The sequence below is a fragment of the Podarcis vaucheri genome (assembly GCF_965113315.1).
Source record: "Podarcis vaucheri genome assembly, chromosome: 2".
Taxonomy (NCBI): domain Eukaryota; kingdom Metazoa; phylum Chordata; class Lepidosauria; order Squamata; family Lacertidae; genus Podarcis; species Podarcis vaucheri.
The window spans coordinates 107,320,376-107,334,160 of record NC_138760.1 but is presented as its reverse complement, the minus strand read 5'-3'; the positions used below and the strand labels follow the sequence as shown (position 1 = coordinate 107,334,160).

The window sequence follows — 13,785 nt, the reverse complement described above, 5'->3', positions numbered from 1 at the left end:
CAATTTGCCCTTTTCTGAGCAGCTACAACCAGAGCTGATGTTTTCATTGAGCTGTCCATTATAACACCAAGTTATCTGTTGCTGATAGTCCCAGCCAGTTGAGAACCTTTCAGTGTATATGCGCAACAGCATCATTTTACACTTATTTCCACTGAAATTCATTTGCCATTTATTGCCATCCACACAGCTTGGATATATTCATTTTTTTTTATTTGATTTTAAAAAGCGATTTTTTAATTTGATTTTACAAATCCTCTGGAATTGTTCATATTTCCCCTACTTTACAGTGTACAGTAGTACCTCGGGTTACATACGCTTCAGGTTACATACGCTTCAGGTTACAGACTCCGCTAACCCAGAAATCGTGCTCCGGCAGCGCGGCAGCAGCAGGAGACCCCATTAGCTAAAGTGGTGCTTCAGGTTAAGAACAGTTTCAGGTTAAGTATGGACCTCCGGAGCGAATTAAGTACTTAACCCTAGGTACCACTGTACATTCTAGATGAGCTTTTATTTTTCTGGTTTTACCACCCTGTTGACCTTTTCTTTAAACTTCCTCTTGATAACTAATCAGAATTTTTGTTTTCTCTCTCTTTTGCCTGAGGGCACATTCTCGCGTTGGACTTTCTTCTTAACTTCCCACTTACATCCGAAAGCACAATGACCACTGCTTGTGTACAATTCAATAATGCTTGATCATGGACACCATTTGGATTAAGTCCAGCTTCTCCTCCTCTCTCATAAGAAGAAACTGCTGAAGCAAGGCAATGACCCACATTGTACAGAATCCTGTTCTTACACAGTGGCCAACCAGATACATGTGGGAACTCCAAACACAGATCTGAGCGCCACAGAAGCCTCCCCACTTGACCAAAGTACAGCTGTCTGCTTTATCTAGGCATCTTGTCTTTGTTTTATGGTCTGCACTAAAGATGAGCAGATTCCCTCCAACTTTGCTTTGCCATTCTTCTGCCATTCCATAAGTGTATTCTGCTGCACTTCTCTTCCAGCAGGGATTCAATATTTTGCAGGTTGATAATGGATCATGTGCAGGGGTCCACAAACTTGAATAAAATATTTTTTTAAAGAGAAAAAAATATCCCGACAATTCTCAGGGGGAATACAGTGCACTGGCACTGTTAATATGACATGTAAAAGCAACTACAAGATGGCAGCTAGGTGAACAAGTTGCTAGGCACAGTGAGGAGGGAAATGGTTTTTACTGTAATGCATTAAAGCTTTCACAGATTCTTTTCAAATTAACTATACCATATAACAAGTTCCTTTTGTAACCTGGTCGAACAAGTTTTACTATTGAAAAAACAAGCTGCTATCTGATTTACAGCTCCTATTGATTTTTTTAAAAAAAACAGAATTTTCACACATTGCATTTCTGCACAGATTCCGTGTACAAAGGGCCTTAGGAACTGCAAAATGTTATTAGCTCTTTGGCTTGAAAAGAAATATGACTCGCTGAAGGGAATGCAAAAGTTTGTCAGCAGCATAGCTCAGCCTAGTGTGCCACATCTTTAGGGTATGTTCACCCTAAGTCTTGAAGTACATACGTATTTTGTGCAATAGCACTACTGTGTTCTGATTCAAAAAGAATGTCATATAAGCTGAAATCCAAGACATACTTGAAGTATCCTAGGCATATCTACCTGGCGCTGTGGTCTAAACCACTGATCCTAGGGCTTGCTGATCAGAAGGTTGGTGGTTCGAATCCCCGCGACGGGCTGAGCTCCTGTTGTTCGATCCCAGCTCCTGCCCACCTAGCAGTTCGAAAGCATGTCAAAGTACAAGTAGATAAATAGGTACCGCTCTGGTGGGAAGGTAAACGGCATTTCCGTGCACTGCTCTGGTTCGCCAGAAGCGGCTTAGTCATGCTGGCCACATGACCCAGAAGCTGTACGCTGGCTCCCTCGGCTAATAAAGCGAGATGAGCACCGCAACCCCTTTACTTTTACCTTTAAGGACCAGTGAACACAGTGCAGGACATACTTCTGAGTAAGAATGCCTAGGATTGTACTATTACAATACCAAAGTACTCCTCTTCTCCAGTGAGTCCTCTAGGGACCCTTAAAAGAACTGCCAGCCCCCAAAGTACTTCAGTGGTAGAGCCCATGCCCTGCATGCAAGTTTCCAGGTTCACTCCCTGGCTTTCCCAGGTAATGTTGGGAAACACATCCTGCCTGAGACCCTGGAAAACTGTCTGCTGCCAATCAGGCTAGATGATACAGAGCTAGGATGGGCCACGGGGCTGATTCAGTATACTATAGCTCCTTCCTTTCTTAATCTTTCAAAATTACGCGAAGGCCGTGCATCTCAAATGAAGCTATAAAGAAGAAATGGGTTTGACGGGAGAAAATAAAAGGTTTTGTCCCCTGCAGTTGTAATGGGCAACTGTACAATTTATGGAATAGCATACGTTTAGTTGAACGTGAGGTAATCCAAGACCAGTTCTTTTGAATTCCTGTCATTTTTAAGTTTGTTTGTTGCTTAGACCCAACTTGATGGCTGGGGATGCCTTGCTGCCATATATGTTATTTTCCACTTTGGAAAGCAAAGGAGGGAAATGGAATAGAGGGATAGCTCCACATCTAAAAACCAACGTTTGAAAATGTGCAATAGGGAAATGGACCCTTAATCAGCCTGAATCCTTAGTTCTCCTGTACAATAGGTTATTACCAAGAGTACTGCAGCACTGGCGTGTGTCAAATTAAGGCTGGTGTGGTTTTCTTACCCTCTTAGCAGTTTGAAAGCAGTTGCTAGGCAATGCCAGAAACCTTGTTCCCTTTTCCACATGAAGCCACAAAGTGGCTCACACAGGGGTTGCAGCTATCCATTGGCAGCAGCAGATTAACAATGCTGCAGGAAGGCACCAAAACCGGAATGTATGGAGAAATCCACCCAGGAGGAATGGAGAAGAAGAAGAGGAGGAGGAGGAGTTTGGATTTGATATCCCGCTTTATCACTACCCAGAGGAGTCTCAAAGCGGCTAACATTCTCCTTTCCCTTCCTCCCCCACAACAAACACTCTGTGAGGTGAGTGGGGCTGAGAGACTTCAGAGAAGTGTGACTAGCCCAAGGTCACCCAGCAGCTGCGTGTGGAGGAGCGGAGATGCAAACCCGGTTCCCCAGGTTATGAGTCCACCCCTCTTAACCACTACACCACACTGGCCTGACAGGTAGAGGAAAATGAAATAGGTTCACTGCAAAATTTTATCTATGAAGGCCTCCTTCATGAGCTACTTGCAGAAAGAGACAACCACACTGGGGGGGGGGGGAGTGCTCTTTTGCATGAATCCTGCTTTTGGGTTTCCCACAGGTACCTGGTTGACTACTGTGAAAACAAGGTGCTGGATTAAAGGGGCCACTCTTCTGATGTTCCCATGTTCTCTTCCATGCTTGCTTATGCATGATTAAGACAGCTGTGAGACGCTGCATATCTGGCTCCACCCGAAATGATGTGTAGCTTCCTTGCACCTGTTGTCTATGTGCTGGCATGGACATCTAAGATGAGGAAGTCTATGCACATAGACCTCTACTCATGTAGGCTAACCCAGATCCTGAAATCCTGTTCATGTGCAGAGGTCAGCAAACTTTTTCAGCAGGGGGCCGGTTCACTGTCCCTCAGACCTCAGACTATATTTTGAAAAAAAGAAGAAGAACGAATTCCTATGCCCCACAAATAACCCAGAGGTGCATTTTAAATCTACTCATGTAAAAACACCAGGCAGGCCCCACAAATAACCCAGTGATGCATTTTAAATAAAAGGGCACATTCTACTCATGTAAAAATACGCTGATTCCAAGACTGTCCGAGGGCTGGATTTGGAAGGCAATTGGGCTGGATCCGGCCCCCGGGCCTTAGTTTGTCTACCCATGATGTAGAGATCTGTGCTGATCAGGAGGGAGCATCTTGTCAGTTGATAAATGCAGGTGAACCCTCTGGTGCTCTGTATAACCAGCAGCAATTCTTAACTCTTGACTCAGATTCTACAGGAGGAACCTTCCTATGGATTTCATAGGAGAGTCACTTCAGTGTTGAAAAGGGACCCTGAGAAATGTGTGTACATGGGGAAATAGTGCATTGGGCGAACTCGGCTGAGGGCTGGGGAAAGGAAGGCAACAATGGTAAAATATTTATCAGTCTTGGTTGCTGCTCCACCCTGGCGATGACTCACTGACCTAGGTCTTAATGCTATGTAATTTACTGAAAGAATAATGTGACAATGGCTATGTGGGAAGGAGAATGCACTCTGGAAGGACGGCTCCATTTGGTAACTTAAAAAGGTAGCAGATGCAGAAGGAATGGTAAATCACTGCAGTGTAGATTCAAGGCAACAAGTAGGAAAGAAGCTTGCAATTTAAAGGCCTTGGACCATCCACCATCTCTGAATAGGTGGTCGCTTTCATGAAACTGCCTATCATCAACTAAAATCTTTAGAGGGCTTTTTCCAGCTGCCCCTGCCTTCAAAGCTCAAGCAGATGCCTACTAGAAAGCAGGTCTTTGGTGATGCCCAAACCATCTATCTCCTTCTCTAGACAGGTATGCCTGCATTTCCTTTGTTATCTTTTAGATGACAGACAAAGCCTGTTCTTCTCTCTCTCTCTCTCTCTCTCTCTCTCTCTCTCTCTCTCTTGTGCCTTTTATGCCTTTTAATTTTAATTGAATTCCTGCCCCCTTGGACTGCCTCCCCACTGTTTTACAGAAGCTGCTAATTGAGCTTGTTGATTTTGGGGGGACTGCTTTGCTTTTTGACTGTTGATTTGTGTGTTTGTGTGTGTGTTTAGTATTGTTGTGTACTGTTTTATATTGTTACTCTTTTTATTGTAAGCTGCCACCTGCTGGTAATATACTATAAACAAATAAGCCTGCCATATGAGAATGTTTTTGAAGTTTACACTGCAAAACTGTGTTTCCTCCTTACATCCACACTAATGCTGGAGAAGCTGCTTGACTGATACAAAGCAACCTCTCTCTCTCTCTTTCACATGTTTTTAAGCCTGTGAATTTTCAGCTATTTTTAGAATTCACTTTGAGATGAAAGCTCTTGCATGTGCTTCAGAGTTTGTTATGCACTTAGGGGCCATTATCTGCATGAGTCCCGAGAATACATCCCCTACAGGGAGAAAGGATGGAGAATTAGTCTTTTTAAGTACTTAGAAAAACCTACCTGGTGACTCGGCTTGGTCATAACTTTTTAATAGCTTCTGAGCTCAAGGAGCCATGATTCAAAGCTAGGTTTGTTTTCTTTTTAAAAAGAGGGTGAAATATGGCAACTTATATACTCACTGCTAGCTCTGTGGGCTCAGGACTGATAACTATTTCAGGCTGCAGATGTTTGAGGAAAGAGCTATGTATGTTACATGGTCTGCCTTGCTCTTTTTCCCCATCTAGGCTGATATCCTCAGGTACTGCAGAAGACGCTATCTTGTCACCAAGTAAGAATCAACTGCTTGCTCAGTTGCTAGGCTCTGCATGTAAAAGAGGAGGGAGCCATCTTGGATTTTGCCTCAGGCGGCAAAATGTTTTGAGCTGAAACTGTGTGGGTTGAGGCGTGCCCTTCTCTTCTAGACTTTGGTGTAAAGAAAAACATGCCCACCTCTCGCATTAGCTACCTGGGTAGAAATACACAGATTTGCTTTTAATCTTGACCTTCACAGGCAAAACAGAAGAGGGGCTATGCACACCTTCCAAACACTACAGGGAAAATTTGTTTCTAGAGAGGCAGAAATTTCTTGAGGAATAGCAATAGGCTAGCGTTGCCATATTTGAAGAAGTGAAAGCTCAGGACCAAAAAGAAAACATAAGCATCCCAATATGGATCCACTGGATCCAAACACAAACAAATTGTTGACCCTCTTTAAAGAAATAACCCAAGCTATTGAGATTTTTTTAAAAAAAAAAAAAATTGGGGTTATGTTACCAACAATCCAGGACGAACCGCCACTTTTCAGAAATAGTACCACAAGTTAAGACAAGGGGTTACCAAACTATTTAGGGCTATGGGCATTTGGATTTTTCAGTGAGTTCTGCGCCCCTCTATCTGGTAGCTTTACACCCTCTTCACCTGGATCAGTGCCCCCCACTTCTAAGATAGAAAGAAAATGTGAATATGTGTGTTATGTATTCAGTGGTCTGTGTTTGCCTGAGCCTGAGTCTGGATTAAGGATTCTGAGCCCCTGTGTTCTGATTTGCTACATGATATCCAATCACAGAACATTTCAGGATTTGGGCCTCTGTCATTGGCCCTTAAACTCTGAGCTTGGAAGTTTAGACAGCCAATCACGTTGGCCCTGGGCCAGGCCTTCAGAAATGTATATAAACAGTTGCTTTGCACCAAAGTAGGCATCATGGGGAAAATCAGAACTTGGTTGGACACTGCACTACTGACTCTTCCCCCATTTTTCTGTTCTCTTTTTAATACTGACTCGACTTAAAACAGGGTGACCGTGGATTGAAATAATGTGAGGAAAGCAGATACTGCCATGTCTTGCAATAAATCTATGTTTTGTTTTGTTTAATTTTTTTATTTTACAGTTTAGTATTGTTCTTATTTAAATTCTGTACAGGTGGTCACCATAATTTTTCAGTGCTCTTAAACTGGCCCTGACCAGCCTCACCACCTCATGACACTCAAACTCAAAGGCTTTGGAAGATGGGAAGATGGAAAATGGAAGGTCATGATGAATGGCAAAGATACAAACTCCTGCTTTTGCAGATACTTTTGCCAGTGACAAGATTTCCAACTATTCTAAGACCAATGAATTTCAGTATAAGATTCTTGGTAGGTGGAACGCAACCTAGCAAAATTTCACTTAATTCATTCAAACTATGGCCTTTTGTGATAGAAAGCGTGAAGCCAAAGAGGCTATTTTTTTTTTCTGTCTTTGCCTACTGTTCAATAAGTACTTTGGGACCGAGTGGTTGATTTCTATCAGCAAATGTTGCACCCAAGGCCTAGTGTCGGTCCTAAATCCTTGGCTTCTTCGCTAAAGACAATCCTGCCTAATTTCATGGGTCACTGCTGCAACATCTTTACACAGCTGCCAATATCTGTATTGCTTGTCTGTGAAAAAAATCAATGGATGGAGAAAATTTGGAAACTGAGCAAGCTGGGCAGGCAAGGAATACAACTCTGAATACCAATACAATAGCAGTCTGGTTCCCTCTTATATGGACGCAAGTGTGTGTTGCCTTAAATAAAATTTGTATTTTTAAGCTTCTGTAGTTAATGTAATACCATTACTCTTTTCCGTGTCCCCTTTCTTAACGGAAAATGCTTTAATGAGAAAAGTAGCTCTTTACTATGCAGTCATTATCTTTACATTTGTTCATTGCTGCCCCCTGCCCCATATTTAGGTGTATATTTTTAATTGTAGATCTTCTTTGTAGCTATAACCCTTTATCTTTGGGAGAAGAAAAACAGTTCAATAAAAAATTTAAATCTAAGAAATGGCTTCAATCCAATTGTGTTGTGAACTGTGCCACCAATTAACACAATCTATAAATGAGATGCAGTGAATGAAGCACAGATGGATATGTGGAGCTGCATACCCACCAACATCCAGGGGATCCAAATTGGGATGCTTGTGTTTTCTTTTTGGTCCTGAGCTTTCGCAGGAGCCAGCTCACTTGCAAAAGAGTGCGAGACCCAAAAACGAGCACCTTTTGCTCCAGCATGCCAGAGGTGACTCATGCCAGAGCAACAGACCAAAAAATGGGACATTCTGGGATCCTCAGGACGGTTGAGCAGTATGGGGCTGGAGATGAGCAGGATGGTGTACAGAATAAATAATTTATACTTAATAAATTATAGGGACTAGAGTGCTCTTTGTTGTTCTGTCAACCTACTAGAATTCAGCATCAACCATTGTCCTAAACAATGTCAGGGGTGGCTGTCTCTCTAATTTTATGCTATGTCATGCTCTCCAGGGTAGCCATTTTGTGTTATGCTAGGCCTCCCCCCCCATGGCAGCCATTTTGTAAGTGGAACCCTCAACACTCTCTCAACATTTGAAATATGCCAATGGCTTCAAGGAAGCTGGTTTAATTAACTTGAAGCAGCTCTCCAGTATTTAACTCTGAGTGTGAGCACACAAAAAGCATTTTAAAGATGTTCTGATTTCTCTCCCCCCCCCCCCCAGCAGTAGCCACTGACAAATAATAACCCCTCTAGATGACACATCCAGACAGGGCTATGATTTTCATGCTGAAGTGCCTGTCTAATGAGTCACAGAAGAAGCATTGGTTTCTTCACTCTCTGCTCAGGCTCTTCAGATGTTCCAGATGGCATTGCCAAATTTGTACACACAACCGAGGTGACTGTAAACATGGGGGTAGACTTTATCAACTCCCATCATTAGGAAACTGCCTGATGTTGTCTCGGAGCAGGATCTGTAGTAATGGATCGTTGCCACCAGCTTCCCAAATTCAGAGAGATGAGTGACAGCACCAACTATAATTTGATAGTTCATGATGTGCTTTTTTTCAGGGGCGAGGGCTTGCAACACAGAGACTGGTTGAATACATGACTGTCGCCTATTTGCTGAGCAACCCAGCTAGCTCAGTCAGTGGAGCATGAGACTCTTGGGTCCCCATAAGGGGCACACACATTTCTTGCAGGTTTGATATTTCTGCATTGCAAGGGGTTAGACTTGATGATCTTCAGGGTGCCTTCCAACTCTACCACACTATGATTCTATGAAACCCTGTCCCTGTAGGGAATATTGAAGGGCAGCAGAGGTTAGGGTGTTTCTCTTCCGCCATAATTATTACCAATGAGCTGGCAGATGCAATAGAACTGGAAAAAGGAATGGGGATGTAGTCACCCAAATAAAGCCAATCTCTTTGCCCTATTTTATTCACAGGCCCAGCCTTACCATTACAGTGGTACCTTGGGTTAAGAACTTAATTTGTTCCAGAGGTCCGTTCTTAACCTGAAACCATTCTTAACCTGAGGTACCAGTTTAGCTAATGGGGCCTCCCGCCACCGTGCGATTTCTGTTCTCATCCTGAGGTAAAGTTCTTAACCTGAGGTACTATTTCTGGGTTAGCGGAGTCTGTAACCTGAAGCGTCTGTAACCCGAGGTACCACCATAGTTAGAATGAAGGGGCAATTCAAAGCCCTGGCTTGCAGTGGCAGGGCTTGGTGGAGTGGCAAAGCTCACACTGGCCAGTAGTAATTGAGACACTAAAGAATGCTCAGCTAAGAGGCCCAGTTTGTCACCACATCACAACAGAAGGGTGATCCTGTACTGTCCCAGACCTGTGCCCACCTTATTTCTGCCAGCTGCCACCAGCAGGGATGCCACTGGTTTCTGCTCACCTGCTGTTTGGGCAGGTGCACCATGGTGCTTCTGCTGGTGGAGCTTACCCAGCAATGGAGGAGGCCAGCAAGGCTTGGCAAGCCTAGGACTTCCCCTCTCCCTTCGGTAGCTCACAGATAAGAATGAGCATTTGATAGATTTATAGTCTTTTTATTACAGCATCATGTTGCAAGCACAGACAACCCTCTGCAAGGAGATCAGTTGCTTACTCTGAATCCGACTTCCGACTTTCGCAGAAAGGAGCGTGCCAATGGGAAGTTCCTCCCCTTCTTTGTCTCTTTTGTTCTCTGATTCGTTCGGACCTCCAAGTCCATGGGGAGGGGTTTCCCCCCGCACTCTCAACTGATGTGTCTCCCAGCTGTCCCCTCCCTTCTGTATCTCTTGCCATTATCTCATAACTTGGTAACTCTTCCCTAATCTGTGCAGTTTCTGTTTCTCTGTCTGCCTCTCTCTCCGCTTCTGAAAACACTGGAGGCAGGGGAGGCAAATATTCCCCCTCCCCATCTGAGAGGAACTCATCTGTCTGCAGCTGCATTTCTCAACCTTCAGATCTAGAGCATTCCCTGACAGCAGAGGGATGTGTCTTCCCCTTGCAAACCCCCTCCAGCATGCTCAATGGAGAGGGGAGGTGAGTTGGATTGCTCTGTGAGGCAGCCACCTCAGACAGCTGATGTTTGGGCCTCCTGAAATGGCAACAAATGGTTGGCTTATTATAAGGTGGCCATGTGCCTATTTTACAGAGAGCAGTCTTCCATTGGAAGGACTCTCCAGTCCAGGCCCAGTTTAAAGATCATAAGAAGGAAAATCAGAAACCCAAACAGCAGAATGAGCAGGCCTCCAGGTAAGCTGATCACAGAGTTCCCCACCACGATGAGATGCATTTCCAGTTAAATTATAGCAAATATTTCTAAACGTAGTACATATAAAGCCACATATGTAAACTCTGTGCAAATCTGTGTCCTCTTTTTGTCCTCTATTCCGTCATTCATTTATCTCTTTGGGGGAAATGCATAAGTGACCATTTAAATTATTTTGATCCCTGTTCTTGCATTTTTACTGCCAGAGAGGGAGAGAGACCTGTGGGATCCCCTTGTTTCATGTGCCAAAATAACTTGACCTGTCTTGAGTGCCATGTACAGTGGTACCTCGGGTTAAGTACTTAATTCGTTCCAGAGGTCTGTTCTTAACCTGAAACTGTTCTTAACCTGAAGCACCACTTTAGCTAATGGGGACTCCTGCTGCCACCGCACCACCGGAGCACGATTTCTGTTCTTATCCTGAAGCAAAGTTCTTAACCTGAGGTAATATTTCTGGGTTAGCAGAGTCTGTAACCTGAAGTGCATGTAACCTGAAGCGTATGTAACCTGAGGTACCACTGTACCTTGACTCGGAGAAGAGGGGTCCCATTTACTGCTCTGTCTCAAGCAGCAATAACACCTTGGGCTGCCTTTGATCACCCTGTTTCTGTCCCTTCCTCTCCAAACAACAACAACAACAAAACTAGGACATTTGGGCTCTGTAATGGAAGTCTTCCCCTCCTCCAGCCCCCCATGCACAGGGATTGTGTGATGGCTATTGATGGGGCTTGTGCTTCATAAAAAGGATCACAAAGCATTATAAAAATGTTTCAAGTCCACTAATCCATCTGATGGGTAATGACTCACTGACCTGCCCAACCCCCCCCCCCCCGCATTGCTTACTGAGAGCTATGATGATGTTAACAGCCTCAAAGCAGAAATATATCTGAGACTATACCAAAAAATAAAAGATCCCGGGTAATAATTCCAGTGCTTCAGCTCTAGCATGGCATGGCGGGGCTGGGGGGAAGAAAAGAAGAGGAATTTGTGTGGCTAAACAAATGTTTGCAACTGTCTCTCTTATCATTGCCTAATGAGTGTTATGTTCCAGTATTGAGGAAAAACCAATCCCTTCTGAATTACTCCTGTTTGGGCAGCTGCAGCTATTTGTCAGCTTGAAAGCCAAACTATTTAAATTCCCTCTGACTCGATCACTTACTCCATAGGCACAGGCCTCGATCGCTCCTGCAGATGACCAATTAGACCCGCAAAAGCCAAGCAGTGGCGGTTTGTAACATGCGGCCAATTTCCCTCTGCTACCAGGTTGTCACCTTCAAGGCAGCCTGGCCCTGGATAATGAGCACCTTTTTTAGAGAGCAAAATTACTTTAATCCAAACAAGTTTGTGTACACATTCTTCCCTCCCTTCCCTTTTGCAAGGGACGTGGCACTGATACCAGGGTTAGGGAAAGATAATTAGTGAAAACACTGCATAGAGCAGGGATAACCAGCCGCTGTGTGCTTGGGGTGGTGGGTGGACTCTGATGTTCAGACATTAGTCCTGGGGACCAGAAATGTGTATCGCTTCACAAAGCAATCTCAATAAGAAAGAGAAACTAGTCTCCATAATAAAGCGGGTGGTTCCCAGCAGAAGGAGTGATACATTTAGGAAACATGTGCTTAGCCATTGTGTTACAACACACACACACTTACTTTTTTAATATACAAATTCCCCAGAAGATAAAGTGACTGGTGTGGGTCTGGTGTAGTGGTTAGAGTACTGGTCTGTGTTGAACCAAAGGCAAACCGTTCTGAAAGCTCCAGTACTTGCCTGAGCTACCATGCTAGTTACTCTATCCAGAAAGGAGATGAGGTTAGTCCAGCAAGATGTGTTACTAAGAAACCCATGCTGGCTCTTTGGAATCACCGTGTTCTTTTCAAAATGCTCCCAGATGGACTGCTTGACGATCTGCCCTCGAACCTTTTCCAGGCATCGACGTGAAGCTAACATAGAAAGATAAGGCAGTCTCTGCCTGTAGGTTCCAGATACAAAAAGGAAAGCAGAACTGGGAGAGAAAGCAAGAACTGGAACAGCTGAACCTTCATCAGCCAATAGATGGGGCCAAGATGGTCTCCCCCTTGCCATGCTGTTCATCCTGAGAGGCAGGGGCTGCAGCCCCACAGTGCCCTTTGAACTTATGGCTTGTTATTTTCTTATGTCACGGCAATAAGAAGTCATATGGTTCTTCCAGACCACTGACTCCAGGGACAGAATGCAAGAGTGAGTGAACCAGCTCTTAACTTGGGATTCATCAGAATTCACCAAATGAAGTCAGTGAAGTTAAAATGGGTGCTCAATTAAGGACTTTTTTTAAGGCAATAAATGGAGCACAGTTAGCAGGCATGCTGTTATGTAGCCTCACTCTCCATGGCAACACTTTACAGATAACCCAAAGAAAATCAACAATTGGGGGGGGGGATTATTTTTAACTGTATTATTGGTTATACGGAAACCTCGCCCTTATTAATGATCATTAGCGTTTCTTCCTGCTATTCCTTGGGGCATCACTGGTTTCTAGCAAATTACTCATCAAGGCAGGATTTTTAGGCCATAAAAATAATTGACTTGCTTATCCTTCCCCATCAACTTGCGAGATTATTCTTCTACTCCTGTTTCTTGGATGAGGAAATGAAGCTGATGAGGAATGACTTGGCCAAGGACACCTTCTAAGTCATTATCTTGGTTGGCTTTTGAAGCGGCATTTCCTGTTGTCACATCAGCCCCCTAGCCTAGCCTGAACTTCCTTTCCACAACCACGGCTTCAATATAGACTCTTGGAAATCGCCACGGAACAGAAGGGTTTCTTCCCGACTCCTTCCTCCTCCAAGTTTTAATATACTGTATGCATTCCGCACCCCCCAGCCTTCAGGCAAAGGGATGACAGAATGTATAGTCTGGATCCCCTTTTACCTCCCTTTTCAGTGGCTATTTACGTACCTTTGAAAAATCCATTTGATGCACTTGCGAGGGGGTGTCAAATAAACATCAAGTCCTTTTATCATCAAGAGTGTACAACTTGTAATCATGAATTATGCAAGCCGGGATCGGCTGTCTCATTGTAAGAAGGAGCAGCTGCAGGCACTGCTCAGAAGAGTATAGGAGTTACAAAAGGCAATTGGATAGACCTCATCAAACACTGAAATTAAAACAACAACCCTAAACTTTAGGGGCATCCTCTGCTGAGGGAAGGGCCGTAACTCAGTGGTAGAGCTGGAGCAAATGCCTCTCCTATAGAAGGTTCTCTGCTCAGTCCCAGGTATCTCCAAATAGAGTGGGCAATGTCCCAGGCCTGAAACCCCAGTAAAAGAAGCACTGACAGTCAGTAGAGACAAGAGTGAGTTAGATGGACCAGTGGACTGACTTGCAGAAGCAGCAACATACGTTCCTATGAACACATAGGGATGTAAAATCGCTGCTTGCAGAATGCACAGATTTACCATCATCTATGCAGCCATGTGTGGGATGTGGGTGGTGCTGTGGTCTAAACCACTGAGCCTAGGGCTTGCCAATCAGAAGGTTGGTGGTTCAAATCGCTGCAACAGGGTGAGCTCCCATTGTTCGGTCCCAGCTCCTGCCAACCTAGCAGTTCGAAAAC

The 13,785-nt window shown here is 44.2% G+C and overlaps 1 protein-coding gene across 9 annotated transcripts in view; it reads right to left on the bottom strand.

Moving 5' to 3' along the window:
* The window catches only part of CADPS (calcium dependent secretion activator), a 352,734-nt gene that overhangs the window by 301,418 nt on the left and 37,531 nt on the right, over positions 1-13,785 (bottom strand). The gene's annotated exons all lie outside the window — the stretch shown is intronic.